The sequence below is a fragment of the Dermochelys coriacea genome, chromosome 9 (assembly GCF_009764565.3).
Source record: "Dermochelys coriacea isolate rDerCor1 chromosome 9, rDerCor1.pri.v4, whole genome shotgun sequence".
NCBI lineage: Eukaryota > Metazoa > Chordata > Testudines > Dermochelyidae > Dermochelys > Dermochelys coriacea.
The window spans coordinates 91,768,936-91,790,608 of NC_050076.1; the positions used below are offsets into that span (position 1 = coordinate 91,768,936).

A 21,673-nucleotide genomic window follows, 5' to 3' on the forward strand; every position below is an offset into this window, starting at 1 on the left:
TTTTTCTAATATAGGTCAGCATAATTTTTATTAACAATGACTTTGCACACTTACAGCATTGTGGTTTTTTTTTTTGTTTTTTTTTTTTTCATCTGGGCTGGGGTGAGTCAATCTGCTCTCTACTGCTCAGGGTTATCTGCACATGTTAAGCATGTTGCTGACTTGGGGAAGCAGAGAGAAACCTGAATGTAGTCACCTGGGTTGCTAGGCTCCTGGAGATCATGGTCCTTCATAAACATGAAATAAATAAATAAAAATGCAAACTATTGAGAGAGGGTCCCTATCAAAGTCCCCATTTAAATATGCCTGTGAATGAGATGTTCCATCTATTGTTGTGCAGGAAGAGATGAATTGTTGGAGCCTTGCTTAGTCCTAGGGGGATTGGAGATCTGATATGAACTGCTGGCTCTCCAGCATGTATTTAGAGTTCGCTGTAGAACATGAAGGTTAGAATGTGACCTGAGATCAAAGCTGCTCAGATGTAGAGCTGGGCAATTTTTTTTTAAACAAATAGGAAATGTGCCAAAAATGCATTCTCCCCCCCCCCCCCCCAGGGCATTAAAGCTATTCATGAGTTTGGTTAGAATATGGCAAATGGTTTCAGCTGTGAAAAATCTGGAAAATATTTTTCAACCATTTTGAAGGTGCTTCGAAGCTCCATTTTCACAATGAAATGTCAGGTCAAAATGGTATTTGCAATGTTTCATTTGACCCAAACAAAGTTTCTAAAGCTTTTTTGTTTCAATTTTTTAGCCTAAAAATTTCTAGTTTTGGCTCAAAACAAGCACATCCTCTTTGTTTGGCTTGGCTATAGATCCAAAATATGAAGCATTTTCTCAGCACTACTCAGATGCCCATGGCAATGAGGATCAAGATAGTACTTGCGTGGCTGGATAGACATCCCATTGGTATTGACTGGAAAAATGGAAATACTACATTCCCAAGTACCATGAAGGGGCAAAGACTTTGTTGCTGGATTTTTATTTCCAGAGAATGAAGCGGTGGGGATTTGCCCAAACTTGTCTGTCCAGGGTGCAGGATGGCCACCAGAACAAAATGTTAATATAAAATCCTGTGCCAGCAAGAGTGAATTTAGGCTCATCCTCAAGGCCTCTTTAAATGGGTTTCTCTAAAGTGTCTCCTCATAGCAAAGATCTGTCCATGACTTTGTTACAGGAAGTGGGTGTTAACAACCCTACTCTTTTAATGCACATGTTGCTGAGCATGATGGTGGGTGTGCAATGGAAGAGGTCTATATAGTAGAATGTTTCATTGATCTTACCCATAAAAAAACACCCCAACCCCGATCTCTTTTAATGGTTTTGTTCACCTGAAGGTTGTGCATTCTCATCAACATAATTACTAGAATAATTTAGTACTTGTGCTGTGCTTTACTACTGAGCTTTCCAACAGGGAGCTTTAAAAGGTAATTTTGATCTTGCATTTTTTAAGATTGTTAGGAAAATATTTTTAGAGGCAGTAGAATTCTATTTTTTGCATCAACTAATAGCCCCTTAAGGATCTACTCTTAAAACAGCATTAGTCTGTCAGGGAGGAGGATGGCAGAGCAGTCAGTCACTGTGTTATCATAGTGAGAGTTCAGTGCTTCATTGGGACTCAGAGTTCCAAGGCAAAGTTCCCCAGCTAAGAAGCTTTCTAGTGCTAGTGGTGATCAGTTTCAAATTTTCCAAGTGAGGCCCCTCTCTCTGTGGGGAAGCTCTATGCAAGCAGTTTCTCACACGCTGTACTGTGTGCGCTAATGCTATAATTTACATATGGTGACCTAATTTGTGCAGGCAATTAGGAACAAGCTGGCTTTGTGTCCAGATTGATTGGAGATCATCAGAAAGGTATTGCTGGCTCTTCCAACCCATGTGGCATTTGGGGAAGGGTGCTACTGGGCCAAGTGCTCCAAATGCTCTCACTGGTACAGTCTTGATCTGGAGGAGTGTGGGACAAAATTGGGGATCTGGTTGTTCAACTGTTTCCTCCCACTACAGCCTGTTGTCCTTGCTGCTGCTATTCAGCAGCCTTTGCCTCCTAGAGAAGAAGAATCTTATATGCTGCACTAGAAACTAGTGGTGAAGCTCCTGACCCATGTGGCCTCCTACAGCCCTGATACCCCCACAGTGATTTTTTTGATTCTGATCCAATCTGTGAAATTGAATCCCAGCCTGGATCATGGCACAATCCCTTTTTTCTTAGGATGAGATTCACTAATACCAACTACAGCAAGTTTCAACACCATGTAAGAAGGGTTCATTCATTGCTTAATTTCTAAACAATCTCCACCTGACTAATCAGTGTTGGATGACTGGTTGTCTTCAGCAGACATGGCAGCTCATTAGTAGAATACACACAGATGGTAATGTGTTCAAAGGTATTTAAAATATATGGGCACAGAGCTCTATTAATAAGGCAGACTTATCCTTACTCTTCATGACTGAGTTCACTGTTCCTGCTGCTGTCTGTACTAGAATTTGGTAAATGTATGAAAATACCTTTACCGAATCATATTTACAATTTTCACATTTCTATGCTGATAAGATTATGATAAATACTTGAAATTTACTGTTACTAGAAAGGAGAGTAGAGAGAAAATGGACTCATAACTATTTTATTTATTCAGTAACTAGTTTACCCATATATAATCTCCCTGAGTGAGAGACTTATTCAAAGCTTAATACAATAGCGGTTCCTTGGAATAATGTTTTTTGGTCTTTTTTTCATCAGATGCTTTTACGTATAAAACTTTTTCGGAGCAGGACGCTTTCACTGCTGAAAGTCTGGCTTTCTTCAGCAAATGTTACTCTTACCACTTCTTGCCAGTTACTTTTTTGTACAGGCATATAGGGTAATGGAGCACAAAGCATTTTCTAATTCCCTGGTCCTGCATACTGATATTGGGAGGAGTTATCCTCTGCAGAGCTGCTGTTCCCCGCTCCTGAGCAGATGCATTTGAAGTGGGTATAGTTTTGACTCCACTCCCACCAAGCTGGCCAGCATAGCTGAGTTCCAGGAATTCCTCTGCTCCTGGCAAGGACCAATAGCACACATCTTTCTCCTATCTTCCCTCAGAGCAAGACTGAGAACCAGAGGCCATATTATGTCTGCCCTTTCTCTGAAGCAAATATTTTGTTAATCATGCTCTTAACTGTTTGTGTTGTCCCATGTGGAGCACTGAAGGGACCAGTTTGCCAATAGAATGTGTCCTCTGCCAGCAAAATTGCATTCTGCTTGGTAATTTTGAGATCATAACTACAGTATATGTGGTGGACCCAACCAAGGCCAGATAGCTAGCCACAAGGGACACTTGAATCTGCTTGGGCTCATATCAAATAACCAAACTGTTAGCATGATCCCATGCCAGCTACCGAAAGACTGGAGGGAGGGAAAGGAGGAATAGCTGATGAGTAGCAACAAGAAACTTATTTGAATGAATAAGTTGTTCAATTTAGATCATTGTAGGAATGATTTTTGAAATGTCAAACTCTTGGATAAATAACTAAATTTTATAATGATACTGAATAAGACCACATGAGAGTTCTGAGGGCCTAATTCTCAATTCTCCCTGGCGTTAATGGGAGTTGCAGCTGTATGGCACCTTTCAGGAGGTGTGGATTCAGGTTCTACGATGCTTCAGGCTGTTTGTCTTGCTGGGCTATTATCACATTTCATGTGGCTAAAACCTTCAGTGTGATGCATAACAACTATAGCTCAGCACAATGTGCCCACTGCTAAATTTATTGCTTCATGGCCTAACCCAAAGTCCACTGAGTCTTTTTATTCACTTCACTGGGCTTTGGATGAGACCATAAATGAATGCTGTCTTCTGGCCCGTTTATGAATCTATACAAGCTTTAATATAAAATGCACATCTTACTGTTCCACAGTTAAGGTTGTTTTTTGGCCCTAAAGCAGGAATTCAATACTTCGTTGTGTATGAAGAATAAAACTTATCCTCAATTACAATACCAGATCTTTGTATGCAGTATTTTTTGTGAGCACTTACAAGAAAAGTGATTAGTTTTGTGTAAATTTCACTTTTGAAAAATGGGTCCTTGAAGAAATTGAACACTTAATGTCAGATCACTTTCTCCCAACTGATTGTACATTTTCAAACTTTCAGCAATGTGTTGTACTATTCCCACAGTATCTGGAGTTTACCTGGAGCTACAGTGTTCAACAGGATTTGTGCATCTCTGGCAGGAAAGCTAATTTCTTATGAAAGAACCCTAAGGATTTCCCTGTTTAATCCTTGACTGAGAGTTAAATGTACTTATTCTTTGGTTTTAAGGAAAGTTATTGGTCTGTGGGGCATATTGTTTAAATTATGTAGTTTACACAATAGCTTCAATCCATATTTTTATTTGATTTTAATAAGAATTTAATGTTTTTTTTTAAATCAAAGTCTGAGAGTATATGGATTCAAGTGGCAATAAACAAAATAGTTTTTCATCTCCATCCTCCTTGGGCACTTTGAGCATGCACATTTAACCAGGCCAATTTGGTAAACCCCTTAACATGTGTGAACACATTATTAAAAATATTAAGATGCTCCATAATCCAAGTCAGATATTCTTGTTTGTGAAAAGTCTTTTTAATAGCAACCACAAAGATTATCCTTAAAAAGAAAAGGAGTACTTGTGGCACCTTAGAGACTAACAAATTTATTAGAGCATAAGCTTTCGTGAGCTTATCCTTGTGGCAGATATTAAAGGATCATACAGCATTACCAAAAAAAGTATCCATTTTGTGGCTAAATCAATTCTTGGATATGCGTGCATTGCTTCTATGGCCTTCATTGTGAGCCCTCAGCATACACCCTTGTTTTAACCAAGGAAGTGTCTTATTGCAGAACCCAAATAGGGTTTGGAAGAAACACTTGCTTGAGTGCATATCATGCTTTCAGAGGGGGAATGCAAATGGCTTACAAAGCCATTTTAAGGGTTTGTAGCTATGAGTAGGAACACAAACTAGACATTGCAGTATATCAAATGGAAGAGCTCATTGCTGTACAAAGAGCTGGGGTGATCACATCTAGAGAAATGGGTTAAGATTTAGATGTTGCACCTGATTCTCAGATGCTGAAGTATTGGCAAAGGAAAAGGACCATGGGCAGCTGCACCTAATGGAGAGGTTAAGAAAAGCAAAGATTTGCTAGAAGAAAAGAGATTACAGCAATATACAGCCAGTGGATGACAGATTGTTCAAAGATGGCAATTTACCACCAAAAGAGCAGATTAAAACTAATGATCTGAGTTTAAAGTAGGTTAGAAGAAATGTCAGTAACAGTGAGTTACACTGCACAATTATCATGAACACTAACTACTCATTAATTATGGGGTTACTTAATAGGGCTTACTGCTACACCCTGGGCTCAGTTAATCTTTGGTGTAATTCCATTGACCTCAATGGAACTAAGCTAGGGATCAGTTTGGCCCAGCGCAAATATTTGGTAATTGCACGTTCCTTCACACTACTGTGTACTGTAGTTCCACTTAGTCTGATTTTTGTAAAACTTCCATTGATTTCAATTAGCCTAAAGTTAATTAACTTGTAATCCACACTACCTAGCAGCAAAGCCTTGTTCTTATTATGGTACCCACATGCTGTTGCCAATGACTGCTTGGAGTTTCCCTTGACCTTAATGAGAGTTCTGCTTATGAACTGGCTACAGAATTTATGTAAAAGCCCCACCACTACATTGTGATTACTGTGAAATTAAATGGACAATAATTACCATTTAAGTAATGATTACTTAATGGGTATTTGTACTCCCTAAATTAAAGTATTGCTGAAATTCCTTTTGTGCAAAGGGTAATTCAGTGTGGCGCAGATTATTAAGGACAGAAATACAGGCTACAAGAATATATAACTGGGGAAAGGAAATTACTGGTAAGGTAGATTATTGTAGCCACCCCGCCCCCCAAAGTTACTACAAGAAAGTGAGAATTTTGAAAAGAGAGCAACAAACATCATGTATTGCATGTATTTACTGGGATTTTCTGTCTTCTGTGCATTGTATTATGATTGCAGCTGTGTAGAGTTGTAAAGGAGGCAGATCTAATTAACTGAATAATGGAGAGATAAGCCTGCAAAAATACAGTATTGTAGCATGCCAGATCAACAGCAAATAGTTCAGTACACTCTGAACTGAAGAATGCTGTGCAAAATTCTTCAATGCAGACCCTCTAATCTGAATCTGTTCAGATACCACAACCTTTCCAAACCATAATTTGAATTTTAAATGAAGCTTGTAGCCTGCAAAAGAAAAGTAACACATCATCATTGTTCCTGAGACACATCTTTGGGGAAGATCCCCTACAATTCTTCAAGCATCTTTAAATTTCCCAGTAAGACATCAATGTTCCCCCTACAATGATTATTAATGGAAAATATCCCAATTAGATATGGTAAAAAAAAGAAAAGCCTTGGAGGCTTCTGATGACTGAGCTTTTGCGACTAAAAGGCTGAATGAAATCTTGACATGGTAGCTAACTATAATCATGAGTGGTGGTCTGTTCTCAGGTCTATGCATACAACTACGACTGAAATGGCAGTACATGCACACTGAGATTGTAAATGAGTGGGGACTGGAACTATCTTTTTGTTCTGTTTTGTACAGCACCTTGCACAATGGAGTCCCGGGGCATGACTGGGGCTCCTAGGTGCTATTGCAATCAACATTACTAATATTCAAGGACAGAGTATGGCCCTCAAATCCACTAAAGCATTTATTTGGATATTTGCATCTACAATGATCACAATAAAATATTAATCCTAATTCATATTTGGAACTTCTATTTATAAATATTGCAGATTCTTTGCACTTCAGGGCAGAGATATAACCATTAGGGTGTGGTTATTTTAAACTAAATTAAGAAAAAGACTACTTGAACCCTTGGTATTAATTGGTGGCTAAAGCCTTAATAGAATTTAATGAATGAATAGAATGGCTAAGAATAAAACATCATAAATCAAGATTGCTCAGTAATTCTTCTGTAAGCGTGTGGGACTCACCCATGCGGCACCTCCTGCTGGTGTCCTGGGAATTAGTTCTTCTTGAGCCTGGGAGTGCCCTCTGCAGGCGGGTGTCCCGCTTACGCCAGGCCTCCATGTCCCTCCCAGACCCGGTGCCCCTTGTACACCGGGGTGCTGCCCCCTGGCAGTAACCCCTCACTTGCAGGGTCCCCAACCCAGGGGAACCCACACCCCCTATCCCCACCTTGCCTCAGTCTTTTTCTGCTACCCAGTCACTATCTCGCCTCTATCTACTGGGGCTGACTGCAGTATATTAGCAACTCATCACAGGCAAGCGGGGTTTGGACCTGCTGCCTCTGCCTACCCACAGGCTCCCCCTGCAACCCCAGTACCTAACTGGCCTTCGACTAGGCCACAGCCTGGGTGGTTTCCAGGCTGGAGCTCCCCAGTTCCCTTGGCTTTCCCACAGCCCTGCTCCACTCTAGGCACTTGGTTAGGCTCCCCAGCAGCCAGGCCCTTCTCTCTCTACAGGCAGAGATTCTGTTTGGACTCCTGGCTCGCAGCCTCTTATTAGAGGCTAGCTGGGCCTGACTGGGGCATGCCCCCAGCTGTTGCTGCCTTCCCCAATCAACCCAGGCTTCTTGTCCCCAGCCACAGACCCTTCCTGGGCTGTTCTAAGCCCCTCGGGGCAGGAGCGGGTGTCTACCCCGCTACATCTTCCCTTAAGATCCCATGGTGTAAGTGCTGAGGCATAGTACATAACTTGTGCTATCACATGTGTAACCTTACTTATCTCTCTAGCATCTGTTGAAAGAACTATGGAGTCAACCAGTTTCCACTGTTTTCTTCTATTCTTCATTGCCACCAAAACAGAGAGAGTGTTTGCTTGAACGTAGGATTTGTATAAACTTTTACAAGCAACAGAAGTTTGGTAAAACAACACAACCAGAGGTCTGCACCATCCACGTTAATGGAAAAATGCCAATTGAATTTAATAGGTGCAAGATCTGATGTGGAAGGATAAACACTAGAGTTGATTTCTGTTTAATTTGTTTTTTTCCATGTGATTTTTTTTTTTCCAATTTCCACCATCTCCTTCTCCTCCAGTTGTCCCCTACCGAGACCTTAAGCAATGCTAAATCAGCTGGGTAAGATTCAGGTCAAGACCATAGCAAACAGCAAGCTGAAATAAACTCACCCTCCACACATACACAAGCGCTATTCCACTCAGCTTTTAGGCCTGGCAAAAGAATATTAGTGCTCAATCCCAATCCTAGAAACACTGTGGGTATGTCTACACAGCCCACAGGAATAAGCCTCCCAGCCTGGGCCGACAGACCGGGGCTAGCAGGGTTCATGCGAACACTGTAAAAATAGCTGTGAGGACAGTTGCTTTAAAGCTGTGGCACAGGCTGGAACTCAGGCTCTGAAGCCTAGGGAGGAAGGAGACTGATGGTCTGCTTTTTGGAAGTACTTAGCTCCTGCACAGAGGTGGTCAGGAATTATCTGACCGGGGATGGTCTCTGTCTCCATCTCCTCCTGTTGGAGCTGTTTTGCCTTTTACAAATAATTCCATATTCATTGGGTCAGAGAGAGGCTGACTAACTAGAGTCCAGTGCTCAAACACAGCACACACCTGAGATGCGGGAGAACTAGTTTCCAGCCCCTGCTCCAATCAATATTTATCTGTACACAGTGGATCAGCTTCAGCAGGAGAGATTGAGAGACCCAGACCAGAACAGCCAATAGTCTAGTGATGAGGTCACTCACTTGGGATGGGGGAGAATGGCAGCACCGGAACCAGAGTTCCCCACTCCACTTCCAGCTGAGTGCCCTGACCACTTGACTGCTGGATATTCTGGGATGGCTCTCTTGTTTTTCCCTGAGAGACTTCTAAAGATCTTGGTTTCATCCTAATGCAGAACAGGAAAATTTCTGAAATCTCAAAAAGTTCCACAGGATGGGAAAAGAGTTTCCTGCCCAGCTCTCAGAATTTGGTGGAAGTCGTAGGTACTTGGCCCCTCTGAGAAGTCATGCAATGAACTTCTCTTATCCTCCCTCTCCTTTACATTTCTGTTCACAGTTCAGAAGTGAGGAGAAAGAAACTGTGCTGGAAGAAAAGTAAAAAAAATGAAAAGGGATGACAAAATGTGTCCCGAAGGAGGAGGCAGGGGTGAGGAAAATACTAGAGAACTTACAAAAATTATTTTCTTCACACCATTTTTATTCAGTTCCATCTTTCATATTGTTGAAGGGGGAATTACTTTATTTCAGAAAGTGTCAAGATACAGAGAGAGAACCTAGTCATGGTATCCCCATAATAATAAAGCCACAAGTCCTAACAAGATTATTGCTAGCGAGATCTTATTTTAAGAACATATATAACAACATCACTGCTGCCTGGGGAGATTAAGATAAAATTTAATTGCATTCCATTCTTTTGGGATTTTTTATCAGCAAAATCTTCCATAAAATACATGTGTAAGACAGCACGTCCTAGCCTTCCGATTTGCAAGTTTTATCATTAATAGGTAACTCTTTGCAAGTTAAGGGTGTTTTTTTTGTTTGTTTGTTTTTTAAAGTCGTCGTCCTGCTTTTGTACAAGTAACCTGCAATTTACACATAGCATTGGTTTTAATCACTCAAAAGCAGCATGGTGGGATTTTCAAACAATTGCATAACTTCTCTTATTGATGTAAGTAGGAGTTTTACCATGGACCTCAGTAAGTTAGCTAAATGCTGAGCGAGCTTGAAAATCCTGCCCAGCTGGCACTGACTGGATTTATTTTGACATTAGATTGTCCTTATCCTTCCATCATCACACAGGTGAGGAAGACGAGAAAAATAACTCTTGTTAGTGTTCAGCACATTACTCATTTCAACACAGTTCTGAGTTAATATTACTATGGGTGAATTTCACCCTTATATAGCAGGTCAACAGAATGCCAATACACATGTCCTCTAAATAGCTTTTAAGTACCATATAGGCTTGTGGTGGCCCTCTCCACAGGAATGAATTTCATCCAATACAATTCCATGCTATTTTTCAGTACCGTATGCTGTTAGAACATTAACTTTGGCAATACTAACTCCACTGCATTGTGCATGCATTTTTCAATCCCTGTTTTTCTGGTTAAAAGTGTAGCCTGATGCATCATTATTTATATTGTAAAAAATATATGCTGTAAGAAACATACAGAAAGAACAGCATGGCCATGTTGGAACATTAACTTTTGGCAGAGTATTTTAGAGACTAATTATGTGATCGTGTAATTAAAGAAGGTGTCAGACCACATATGCATAAGGGGGAATAGTTTAAATTGTGTGTTCATCCTAAAATTACGCATTTCCTGATTTGTGTGTTCTTAATTTATGCAATAATGCAGCCTCTTACGTTTAGTAATCTTAAAATGTAGCTTTTGCTAGCAGCTAATCAAATATTTTGAACAGTCTTTGGAAATGGTAAACAGATGCAGATCAGATGGTTACAAGAAAAATCCCATTATAATCCTGAAAAATCCCAAGTAACAGTGGGTGCAAAACTAAGTACAGATTTATTAAAAGCAATCTACTTCTACATCCCCCTGATCTCACAGTGCTTTATAGAAATTAACAAATTAAGCTGCTTTATCCCCATTTTATAGATAACACAACTAGGCCCAAGAGGGTTAAATTGTTTGCCCCTGAACACATAGCAAGTCTAGCAGTAGTTGAGATCTTCTGATTTCTAATCCTGTAGTTTAGCCGCAAAACTAAATTTCCCCTCTCCCGAGCCCTTGTCATTTGTAAAAAGTGACATTAAGTGGCAAGGAAAAGATTGGTAAGTGACCACTGGGCTTGTAATTGATCAAAAGAGTTGCATAAGGTTTATCCTGTAGCCATTCCTGCATGTAGAACTCCCACAAATGCGAAGCGCTGTGTGTGACAGGCGTGCAGACGGGACTGTATCATGCCAGGGGATTTAAAGCAGAGTAAGTTATCATTTTCATCATCAAGAATTTGTTGAAACTTCTGTCAGTGTGCACAGACACTCAAATAAAATGAGACTAAACCTTTTTATTTAATTTTCAAACTCTTTAAAAAAACAGTATATTGATTTTTCTCTATCTATTCTGCATTTAAAAAGGACTCACATGTAATAGAACTGGCAGAAGTTTCCTAAATTTCAATTCTGCTCCTAAAAATAGAAACCATTTCACATTTCATTAAAAATGAGAGAGAAAGAGAGCGTCTAAGGGGGGAGGAAGGACGTGGGAGAAGACAATCAACATTTTACAGCAAATTACGCTGAGGGGCATTAAGTTACCACACAGTTCTTGGAGCAGTTCTCCCTTCTATCCTTACAATCTGTCCCGAGTAATGGCCGGCATGTAGCTATACCACCCCAAGGAGAGATCAGAGAGAAAATTGTTAATCAGTCACAATTCCTTGCCTCCTCCCTTTTGCTTTGGAGGCGGCATTAAAGCTGCTCCCACCTGTTCACCCTCTTGCCGGCAATTGGAGGAAGATCAGCAAAGCCAGGGTCTACCTACACCCTGCCCAGGGCTGGCTCTAGGTTTTTTTGCCACCACAAGCAAAAAATTTTGCTGCCCCAGGCTCAGGTGGGGCTGGGGCTCTCAGGCGGCGCTGGAAGCGGAGGGAGTGATGTCACCTTCTCCCAGCACCTGCAGGGGCTTTCCTCCCTCCCCCGCCCGGCCGTGCAGAGAAGCCCCGATATAAGGGGTGGCACAAGGCAGTGCAGCAGCCAGGGCGCAGATGAGGTGGGTGCAGCCCCGGCTCCCTGGCAGGACTCGCCCTCGCCTCCGCAGGTAGCAGCTGGGCCCTGGCAGCTAAGCATCCCGGGGCTGGAGCTTTCCCTTCTTGCTGCGGCCGGGGGCGCGGCGCCCTCGTCCCATCTAAGTGGCGCAGCTCCGAGATAGCAACTGCCCCGAAAAGAAAAGGATGGCTGGAATGTTGCCCCTGGAAATGTGCCGCCCCAAGCACGTGCTTGCTTTGCTGGTGCCTAGAGCCAGTTCTGACCCTGCCCACTTGTAGACAGTAGGGAGTATCAGGTGATTAACCCCTGCTTCCCCCCTCCCCCCAGTCAATCACAACCTGAACAAGGCAGGTAAGAGCTGTGATAACATCGCCCAAAGAGAAAAGGCATGAGGAAGTATACTAGCACAGTAGTACAATGTAAGTGAGCTGTGCAACCTCATTCATTTGGAAGTAAGATTACATGCAGTATGGTACATCCTCAGGAGGCTCTTCAACCTTTCCTTTCTGCAATGGGATTTAATTACATTAACTGCTCATGAATGAATATGTAACTCTGCAGATGTGCATTATTATTACTCCTACTGCAGTGCCTACCCCACAGTATAAAAGAAAGGGGGGAAATAGTCGTTGAAGTAGAGGAACAGTTTTACCACTGCCTAATGTAAAAGTGCTGAAAATCCTTTCCTAATAATTTGATTCCCATCAAGATGCTCCCCACAAGCTATAGGAATTTCCATGGTAGTGTGGTTGGTTATAATCTCTGTTTTCAACCTCCTGTTAGCTATTATAGGAGTGGAGGGAGAAGTAGAATAAGAGGAAAATTTTCACCATAACAAAGATTTAAATTTGAAACAAGTTGGGTCAGTAAAGTCAACATTTTTTTGCTGGGGAAGGGGAGAGGGGAAGGATCGGTGCCTCTGACAGTTGGTAGCATTTCATCTTCATACTTCAAGAACTAGTGCACAGAATGTTTTCAGTTTTGTTTGTGTTCGGATTAAGGAAGGAACTGCAGATTAGGTGATGTGATTGGGAAGGAACTGCAGATTAGGCTGGGTCACTATCTTTACAGATTACTTGGTAAAAACGGTACTTTCTCAAGGATGTTACTTTCCAAACCCCTTCTCCCCCGCCCAACACACCATGAATTGGAGAATATACAGGGTACCAGGTTCCCTGCTGGGGAAGATCTCTTTGATTCTGAGGGGTTATCCCTGTTCCAGCCACCCCCACTATCTGTGCCGCTTTTGAGGGTAGCAGTGGGGATTACTGGTGATTACTACTCTACAATAGGTTTCAGAGTAGCAGCCGTGTTAGTCTGTATTCGCAAAAAGAAAAGGAGTACTTGTGGCACCTTAAAGACTAACAAATTTATTTGAGCATAAGCTTTTGTGAGCTACAGCTCACTTCATCAGATGCATTCAGTGGAAAATACAGTGGGGAGATTTATATACATAGAGAACATGAAACAATGGGTGTTACCATACACACTGTAACGAGAGTGATCACTTAAGGTGAGCTATTACCAGAAGGAGAGCGGGGGGGGAGGACCTTTTGTAGTGATAATCAAGGTGGGCCATTTCCAGTGGTTGACAAGAATGTCTGAGGAACAGTGGGGGGTGGGGATAAACATGGGGAAATAGTTTTACTTTGTGTAATGACCCATCCACTCCCAATCTCTATTCAAGCCTAAGTTAATTGTATCCAGTTTGCAAATTAATTCCAATTCAGCAGTCTCTCCTTGGAGTCTGTTTTTGAAGTTTTTTTGTTGAAGTATTGCCGCTTCTTTTCCATGGGTCCAGATGATGAAGATGTCATCAATGTAGCAAGTAGAGTAGGGGCATTAGGGGACGAGAGCTGAGGAAGCGTTGTTCTAAGTCAGCCATTAAAATGTTGGCATACTGTGGGGCCATGCGGGTACCCATAGCAGTACCGCTGATTTGAAGATATACATTGTCCCCAAATGTGAAATAGTTATGGGTGAGGACAAAGTCACAAACTTCAGCCACCAGGTTAGCCGTGACATTATCGGGGATACTGTTCCTGACGGCTTGTAATCCATCTTTGTGTGAAGTTTTGGTGTAGAGGGCTTCTACATCCATAGTGGCCAGGATGGTGTTTTCCGGATGATCACCGATGGATTGTAGTTTCCTCAAGAAGTCAGTGGTGTCTCAAAGATAGCTGGGAGTGTTGGTAGCGTAGGGCCTGAGGAGGGAGTCTACATAGCAGACAATCTTGCTGTCAGGGTGCCAATGCCTGAGATGATGGGGTGTCCAGGATTTCCAGGTTTATGGATCTTGGGTAGCAGATAGAATACCCCAGGTCAGGGTTCCAGGGGTGTGTCTGTGCGGATTTGTTCTTGTGCTTTTTCAGGGAGTTTCTTGAGCAAATGCTGTTGTTTCTTTTGGTAACCCTCAGTGGGATCAGAGGGTAATGGCTTGTAGAAAGTGGTGTTGGAGAGCTGCCATCATCTGGACCCATGGAAAAGAAGCCCTTGAGGAATTCCACTATGATTTCAGCAAGTTCCATTTCACCATCAACCTCAGCCTGGACCAGTCCACACAAGAGATCCACTTCCTGGACACTACGGTGCTAAAAAGCGATGGTCACATAAACTCCACCCTATACCGGAAACCTATTGACCGCTATTCCTAACTACATGCCTCCAGCTTTCATCCATACCACATCACACGATCCATTGTCTACAGCCAAGCTCTACGATACAACCGCATTTGCTCCAACCCATCAGACAGAGACAAATACCTACAAGATTTCTATCAAGCGTTCTTACAACTACAATACCCACCTGCTGAAGTGAAGAAACAGATTGACAGAGCCAGAAGAGTACCCAGAAGTCACCTACTACAAGACAGGCCCAAGAAAGAAAATAACAGAACACCAATAGCCATCACCTTCAGCCCCCAACTAAAACCTCTCCAACGCATCATCAAGGATCTACAACCTATCCTAAAGGACGACCCATCACTCTCACAGATCTTTGTTGACAGGCCAGTCCTTGCTTACAGACAGCCCCCCAACCTGAAACAAATACTCACACCACAACAGAACCACTAACCCAGGAACCTATTCTTGCAACAAAGCCTGTTGCCAACTCATTGTCCACATATCTATTCAGGGGACACCATCATAGGGGCCTAATCACATCAGCCACAATATCAGAGGCTCGTTCACCAGCACATCTACCAATGTGATATATGCCATCATGTGCCAGCAATGCCCCTCTGCCATGTACATTGGTCAAACTGGACAGTCTCTAAGTAAAAGAATAAATGGACACAAATCAGACGTCAAGAATTATAACATTCAAAAACCAGTTGGAGAACACTTCAATCTCTCTGGTCACTTGATTACAGATCTAAAAGTGGCAATACTTCAACAAAAAAACTTCAAAAACAGACTCCAACGAGAGACTGCTGAATTGGAATTAATTTGCAAACTGGATACAATTAATTTAGGCTTGAACAGAGACTGGGAGTGGATGGGTCATTACACAAAGTAAAACTATTTCCCCATGTTTAGCCCCCCCCCCCCCCCCCCCGTTCCTCAGACATTCTTGTCAACTGCTGGAAATGGCCCACCTTGATTATCACTACAAAAGAGCCCCCCCCACCCGGGCCCGCTCTCCTTCTGGTAATAGCTCACCTTAAGTGATCACTCTGGTTACAGTGTGTATGGTTACAGTGTGTATGGTAACACCCATTGTTTCATGTTCTCTATGTATATAAATCTCCCCACTGTATTTTCCACTGAATGCATCCAATGAAGTGAGCTGTAGCTCACGAAAGCTTATGCTCAAATAAATTTGTTAGTCTCTAAGGTGCCACAAGTACTCCTTTTCTTTTTACTCTACAATAGTACAGGGCATTGAAAGCCCATAGGAAAAAATACCAGGAACTAATTTAAGGGGAGGAGAGAGAAAAAGTTTAGCCATTCTACCAGCAAAGCAGCTTTCCTGTTGCCAAAAAAAAAAAAAAGAGCAATGGATTGAAGTGATTGTAATGCTATTGGAAGTTCTGGGTGGTTTCTGTGTTATTTTGCTGTTCCTGGTATATTTATTTGAATACAATGATGATCGTTCTAATCTTCTCTTTGGGAGTACAATAGCTTCTCCTCCTGTATTGCTCTTATTCTGAATTGTTTCTGCTGCTGCTCTGGGCCTTTTCTGTCTTCTTTCTCTAAGTCTGGTTTTGCATAGTGGATGTTCTTTCATCTGTTGTTCATTCATGTATTTACATAGAACCACAGCAGGGTCTTTACTGACGGTTATAAAGACAAAGATGACAATCTTGAAACACCAAGGCCTAAAAAGTTAATCTCCCATATCCAGATTTAGGCCCCTAAATAAGACTTTGGCCTGATTTTCATAGATGCTGAGCAACAGAGCTGGTCAAAACAATTCAAATTCTGATGGAATTTCAAAAATTGCAGGATGTGGGAGAAAGATTGGAAGTTAAAAATTCATGGATTTTTGTTTTTGTCTCCAACCGGCTCTGCTGAGCATCACCAGCACACATGTGAAATCATTAGGAGCTTCCAATACTCAGCATCTTTTGAAAATCAAGCCATTTCTATGTCAATACCCCTAAATCCCTGTTTAGGGCTAACTTTTATACCCCCAGGTTTCCAAATTGTCATCAGAGTCTCTGTCCTGAAGAGCTGACTGTGCCCAGCACTCAATGTTTCCAATAAAGATGGACAACTGTTTTACTTAGAATAAGCATCACCTCTCTCATCACTGAACTTGGGCCCAACCAACCATTTTTAGATGTTTAGGAAAGATTAGTTAAGAAATCCCCCAATATCTCTCATCTGAAGAGATTGGGGAAGTCTGTAGTAATGATTACATGTGTGTAATAAATGCCTGTATTGGACAAAACATGTTCCCATCCCTTTCCCCTCTCCCTATATGCAGCCTGCTCCCCAATTTGGATCCCAGTGACTTTAAAGTGCTGACTCAGATATCTGCTATCCCACAGCCTACTTCGGTACCCTCTTACTGCGTCAACCAGCCATCTTGCCGCCGTGTTCTAGAGTAGCAGGGCTCAGGAATTTCTCTCTGGTGTCCTACAACTATGTCTCTCTGAGTTTTATAAAGCACTACAAAATGTATACCCCAGAGTTCATTCCCCTTCATTTCTTCCTCCAAATCACAGGAGCAGTTTTGGTCAGCTGCATGGGGAATATTTGATTACACTAATGGGTGCTTTTTAGATATTTCACATTGACTTAACACCATGAGGAGAAAATATGCATAAGGTCACCCCATCTCATACTTCAGGGTGTAAATTGCGTCAGTGAGGATTCACTCCACCCTTCTTCCCACATCAATCATGGCATTACACAATTATAATTGAATGCTATCTAACTTAAATGTGACATTGTTAGATATCTTTGTACATTAATGGGTGTGTGTGTGTGTGGGGGGTCACCTAGCTGGGAAGCTAATAGATCTCCAGTCCACATAACAAAATACATATATATGGTCCTGGGAGGTCAACTAGGGCTGAGAGCAAGTTATGAAATGGCTGGCTACCCCAAGTGGAAGATGAAAGGGATATTAAAAACTTCAGTTCTTAGTTTTTAAAGAGATTTCTTGGTAGTGTTGAGATGATCCATATGTTTTAATCAACTTGTGTATTTTGAGTGGGAAGAAGGCACCATAATAACTACTTGTGGGGGAGAAGGTAGTCAAAATAACTGCTCTTTTTCTCAAGGATCGTTGGATTCTGGAATCTTTCAACAGTCATCGTAGGATGCACAAACAGCCTAAACACATTTTAAGGGGTGTCTTAGTGAGCAGATCTAGAGGTTATGGAACAGTAAGATGCATCGTAATGCAGTCACATGCCAAAGAGAGCACTTGCCTGATTTTACATAATTTGGGCTTAATTCAAAAAGGGGATTTAGGCTAACTTTTAGGTGTCCAGCTTCTTAGTGGAATTCCTGCTCCTGAGTTAGGCTCCCAGTCTCTATATACAACACCTGTGGAAATTATTAGGCACCTAAGAATGGGCTTTGCAAAAGCCAGCATGCAGAGCAGGGAGCTGCCTGAGCCAGGCAATAGGAAGTGCTGAAAAGAGGGGAGGGACTTAAGCCTTGCTCCTCAAAGATGCAGAAGTGCCAAAGTCCATGCTAGAGAGAAGGGCACCTGTCTCCGCTTGGGATTCATGGCTCTGAACTGTCTACTGGAGTTAAGCACCTAACATGTTTTTTTGTTGTTGTTATTTTTTTTGCAAGAACTGCAGCTGCAGGAGGAGGAGACCTTCTTTATAACTTTTAGACCAGTGTTAGGGCACTCACCTGGGATGTCAAAGACCTGAATTCAATTCCCGCCCCTCCGCCTGATGTGGAGACAGTGTTTGAACTTGAGTCTCCCGCATCCCAACTGAGTTTCCGTAATAATTTGGGCTAACTGTTCTAAAGGTGGCCACCTTCTCCATTGGCTACTTTGTGTGGGTTTGGCGCATGCTTATTGGCAAAGACAAGTTAGGCAGGGGATTACCTAGTTTGTGAATCCAGCTGGGGTTTGGGCATGAATTTTAAGGGCCAAGCTACTGGGCAGTGTCAGTACTGAAGTGGCTGTGTGGATGCGCATCTGGTGAAATGTAAAGGACTTTAAGAGCAGAAACAGGCTGGGGTTTTGTGAATGCCAGCGGCACCTGAATGTTGGGGTTAGGTGCCTAAAGTGGCACTTGGCACCCAAGTCCTTTTGTGAATCAAGCCCTTTGTGTTTTCATTCTATTCTCAGCTGTAACTCTGTGTGACCTTGGATGAATTAAGTGATTTCCCCATTCGTCTCCCTATTTTATAAATGAGGACACTAATGTTTACTGATCTGTTCCTACTTCTATCTTTTTGGCAGTGCCGTTTCATAGGAACCATGCTGCTGAGGGCTGCCCTGTTAGTGCTTCCCTTGAAACCCACCGTGAAGTGCTTTTCCACAGACCAGGAAGCATGGAAAATATACTACAGCCAGAGACTCTATTGTCTTCTTAGGTTGATTCTCCGTTGGTTCTTGGGAAGATATGTTCCATGAACATGTTCTTTTGCCCCTATTCTGCTTTGTACTAATGGCAGTAAGCCATTATCTGCCCACATGCAGATCCAGAAGCCCACAGAGGGGCCCTCCATTGGATCTGTGAGACAAGGGGATGTCACTGGTGAGTCAGCTGACTTCCCTTCTCCCCCCCAAAACTTCTCCCAGATTGGCGACGGAAGAGCTGTGTGCAGAGAGCCTCTTTATGTGGACAGTTCACAAGGGCATGAACTGGTCCATCTGCTACTCGTTGGGAAGCATGCCTGTCAGAATTTAGCATCTTCGCAAGGACTAACATGCTGGCTGAGATTTCATAATTTAACTGATTATGAAGGGCTGTTGGCAGATATTGTAGACCCCTGTCAGACTTAACTGCATGTAAATTTAATTAGTATGCAAAAAACAGCTTTGGAGATTAGACCAAACTTAATTAATCAGCACCTTGAATCTGTTAGTATACTCTACTGCATGGGTAGGCAACCTATGGCACGTGTGCCAAAGGCAGCACGCGAGCTGATTTTCAGTGGCACTCACACTGCCCGGGTCCTGGCCACCAGTCCGGGGGGGCTCTGCATTTTAATTTAATTTTAAATGAAGCTTCTTTACATTTTTAAAACCTTATTTACTTTACATACAACAATAGTTTAGTTATATATTATAGACTTATAGAAAGAGACCTTCTAAAAACGTTAAAATGTATTACTGGCACGCGAAACCTTAAATTGGGGGAATAACCTTCTGAAAGGTTTCCGACCCCTGCTCTACTGAGTAATATATCAAAAAAGGGTACGGGGAGGCTATGGTCAAGTAATTAAATGTATAGGGACCTGATGGTGTGTTTTCTTTTACATAAACCTCTACTCTGTATGAATCTACTTGGAGAGATGGAACACAGCTTAAGGAGGTTGTGGTTTTTCGGTAGAGGTAGAATCTTCTCCTCAGTTTTTAGACAACAGTGTTCATTCATAAAAATTGTGCTGCCTTGAATGTCTCCAGCTCCACTTAGAGGATTTAGTGCGGCATCGTTGTAGCATTATAAGTGTAGACATAGCCTACATCTCTGCAGTGCCTAGCACAATGAGGCTCCAGTTTCAGTGGGGTCACTATTGCAATCCTATAAGAGACTAATACTAACTAGTACATGTTAAGGGGAAAATAGGAAAAGTACACTAAGGTTTTCCTGCATCCTTCCCCTTGTGTGCTGGGCTCAGCTCTGGCAATCCATCAGCTACTAGCAAACTTGAGGATCATTAAAAACAGTGGAATTCTGTAATAAAAGAAAACTGAGCATTCGCCAGTGCAGTTGGATACATATCAAACAGCAGTCATGGTTAAGGCTCAGATTTTGTCACGGATATTTTTAGTAAAAATCACAGACAGGTCATGGGCAATAAACAAAAATGCATGGAAGTGCGTGACCTGTCTGTGATTTTTACTAAGAATATCCCTGACAAAATGAGGAGGGAGGAGGATCCAGCTGCTGTGGGGGGAGGAGGGGGTGCCTGCTGACAGCTCCAGCCCCGAGGCAGAAAACGTCACAGATGTCTCTGGAAGTCACAGATTCCATGATCTCTGTGACATAATCATATCCTTAGTAATGGTACTTTACCCTTCTCTACTTTGTTTACTTTTGAGAACCTCACAATATTTCCTTAACCCTCACGACCCCCCTGTGAAGGGTTGTGAATGTTTTACAGATAGATCCAGCTGTGGCATGGAGATCTGAGATGACTTTCTTGGCTGTCACAACAAGTCAAAAGAAGAGTCCCACCTCTTAATCCCCTGCTTTGCCAAGCAGGCCACATGTTAGTCATCCAGGATGGAAGTTCCATGAAACCTCTGTCATCTTGGTTTTCGTCCCTTTTGTGAGAAAAATGGCTTTGATATGTTTTAACTGTGCACTCTGTCTGAGCAACACGTGTATACAATATATAGTGTGTGCCCATTGGCCAGGAGAGATGCAGAGTGATGCCCTTGCTTTGGATAAAATACTGTGGTGGGGCACATGGTCATTTACCATTGCACAAGCTTTATCAGGGGAATGATTGCGAGAGAGACGGCTGAGGAATCTGCTTCTTGAGCATCCCAATCAAAGGTGTCTTGTTCCAAGTTTGTCACTATGTGAACTCAAACTAAAAGTGTCAGCATTGCTTAGAGATTATGTACATGATAGCTGTCCAAGTGAAGGGGATACCAGATGGCTACCTGCCATTTATGTTAATGCAACCAGGAAGAAGTTGCAGACGAAGTAACTGTCTAAAGGGAAGACTGTGTTGTTGTCACCCACTACTTTAAATGGGTGGTGGGGTAGGGAGATGGGGAGTGGGAGAGATATTAATAAAGTACTACTACCGAGAGGGGGTTCTGTGATAGGGGGATGATTCAGCATAGGAATATGATTCAGTGCTGACTGCTTGAAAGACAAGGAATGAGCATTAATACCTTTTTGTTTCTGCAGAATTGATGTAGTCTGTATCTGACACCTGTCGCATCCTAGAGAAGCTCATAGTCCACTCCCTATCTGTGAAGCTGCTGTTCATTTGTTTGGGGGGTGTTTTGATTTCCTGCCGCCCTCTCCCCCTTCAGTTCCACGTGGCTGAAAACTATGTATCCCAATGACCTGTGTTTTGGAAGAGTCCTCTCTGACAGTGGGAAATAACTAATCCTGGCATAACAGGGACCGTCTCTGTCTATGATGTTCAGCAATGGATTAAAAAGAAATTCAAATATGCCAATAATGATCATTATAGCCTCTCTATGTAGCAAAATACAAAGATGCTAGAGTATGATCCCATTGCTATGCTCTGGATGGCAAGACTTCATGAAACTTCTAAGGGCCCAATTTCCCCCACTCCCATTGATGATACACTCAATGGG

General features: G+C 42.3%; 1 protein-coding gene and 1 long non-coding RNA gene across 7 annotated transcripts in view; both read left to right on the forward strand.

Moving 5' to 3' along the window:
• Window positions 1-21,673, forward strand: part of IL1RAPL2 (interleukin 1 receptor accessory protein like 2) — a 569,055-nt gene that overhangs the window by 38,667 nt on the left and 508,715 nt on the right. The gene's annotated exons all lie outside the window — the stretch shown is intronic.
• Window positions 12,270-15,736, forward strand: LOC122455805. The gene is made up of 3 exons (XR_006274282.1): window positions 12,270-12,759; window positions 12,791-13,032; window positions 15,616-15,736. It is a non-coding gene; the product is annotated as an uncharacterized LOC122455805 (long non-coding RNA).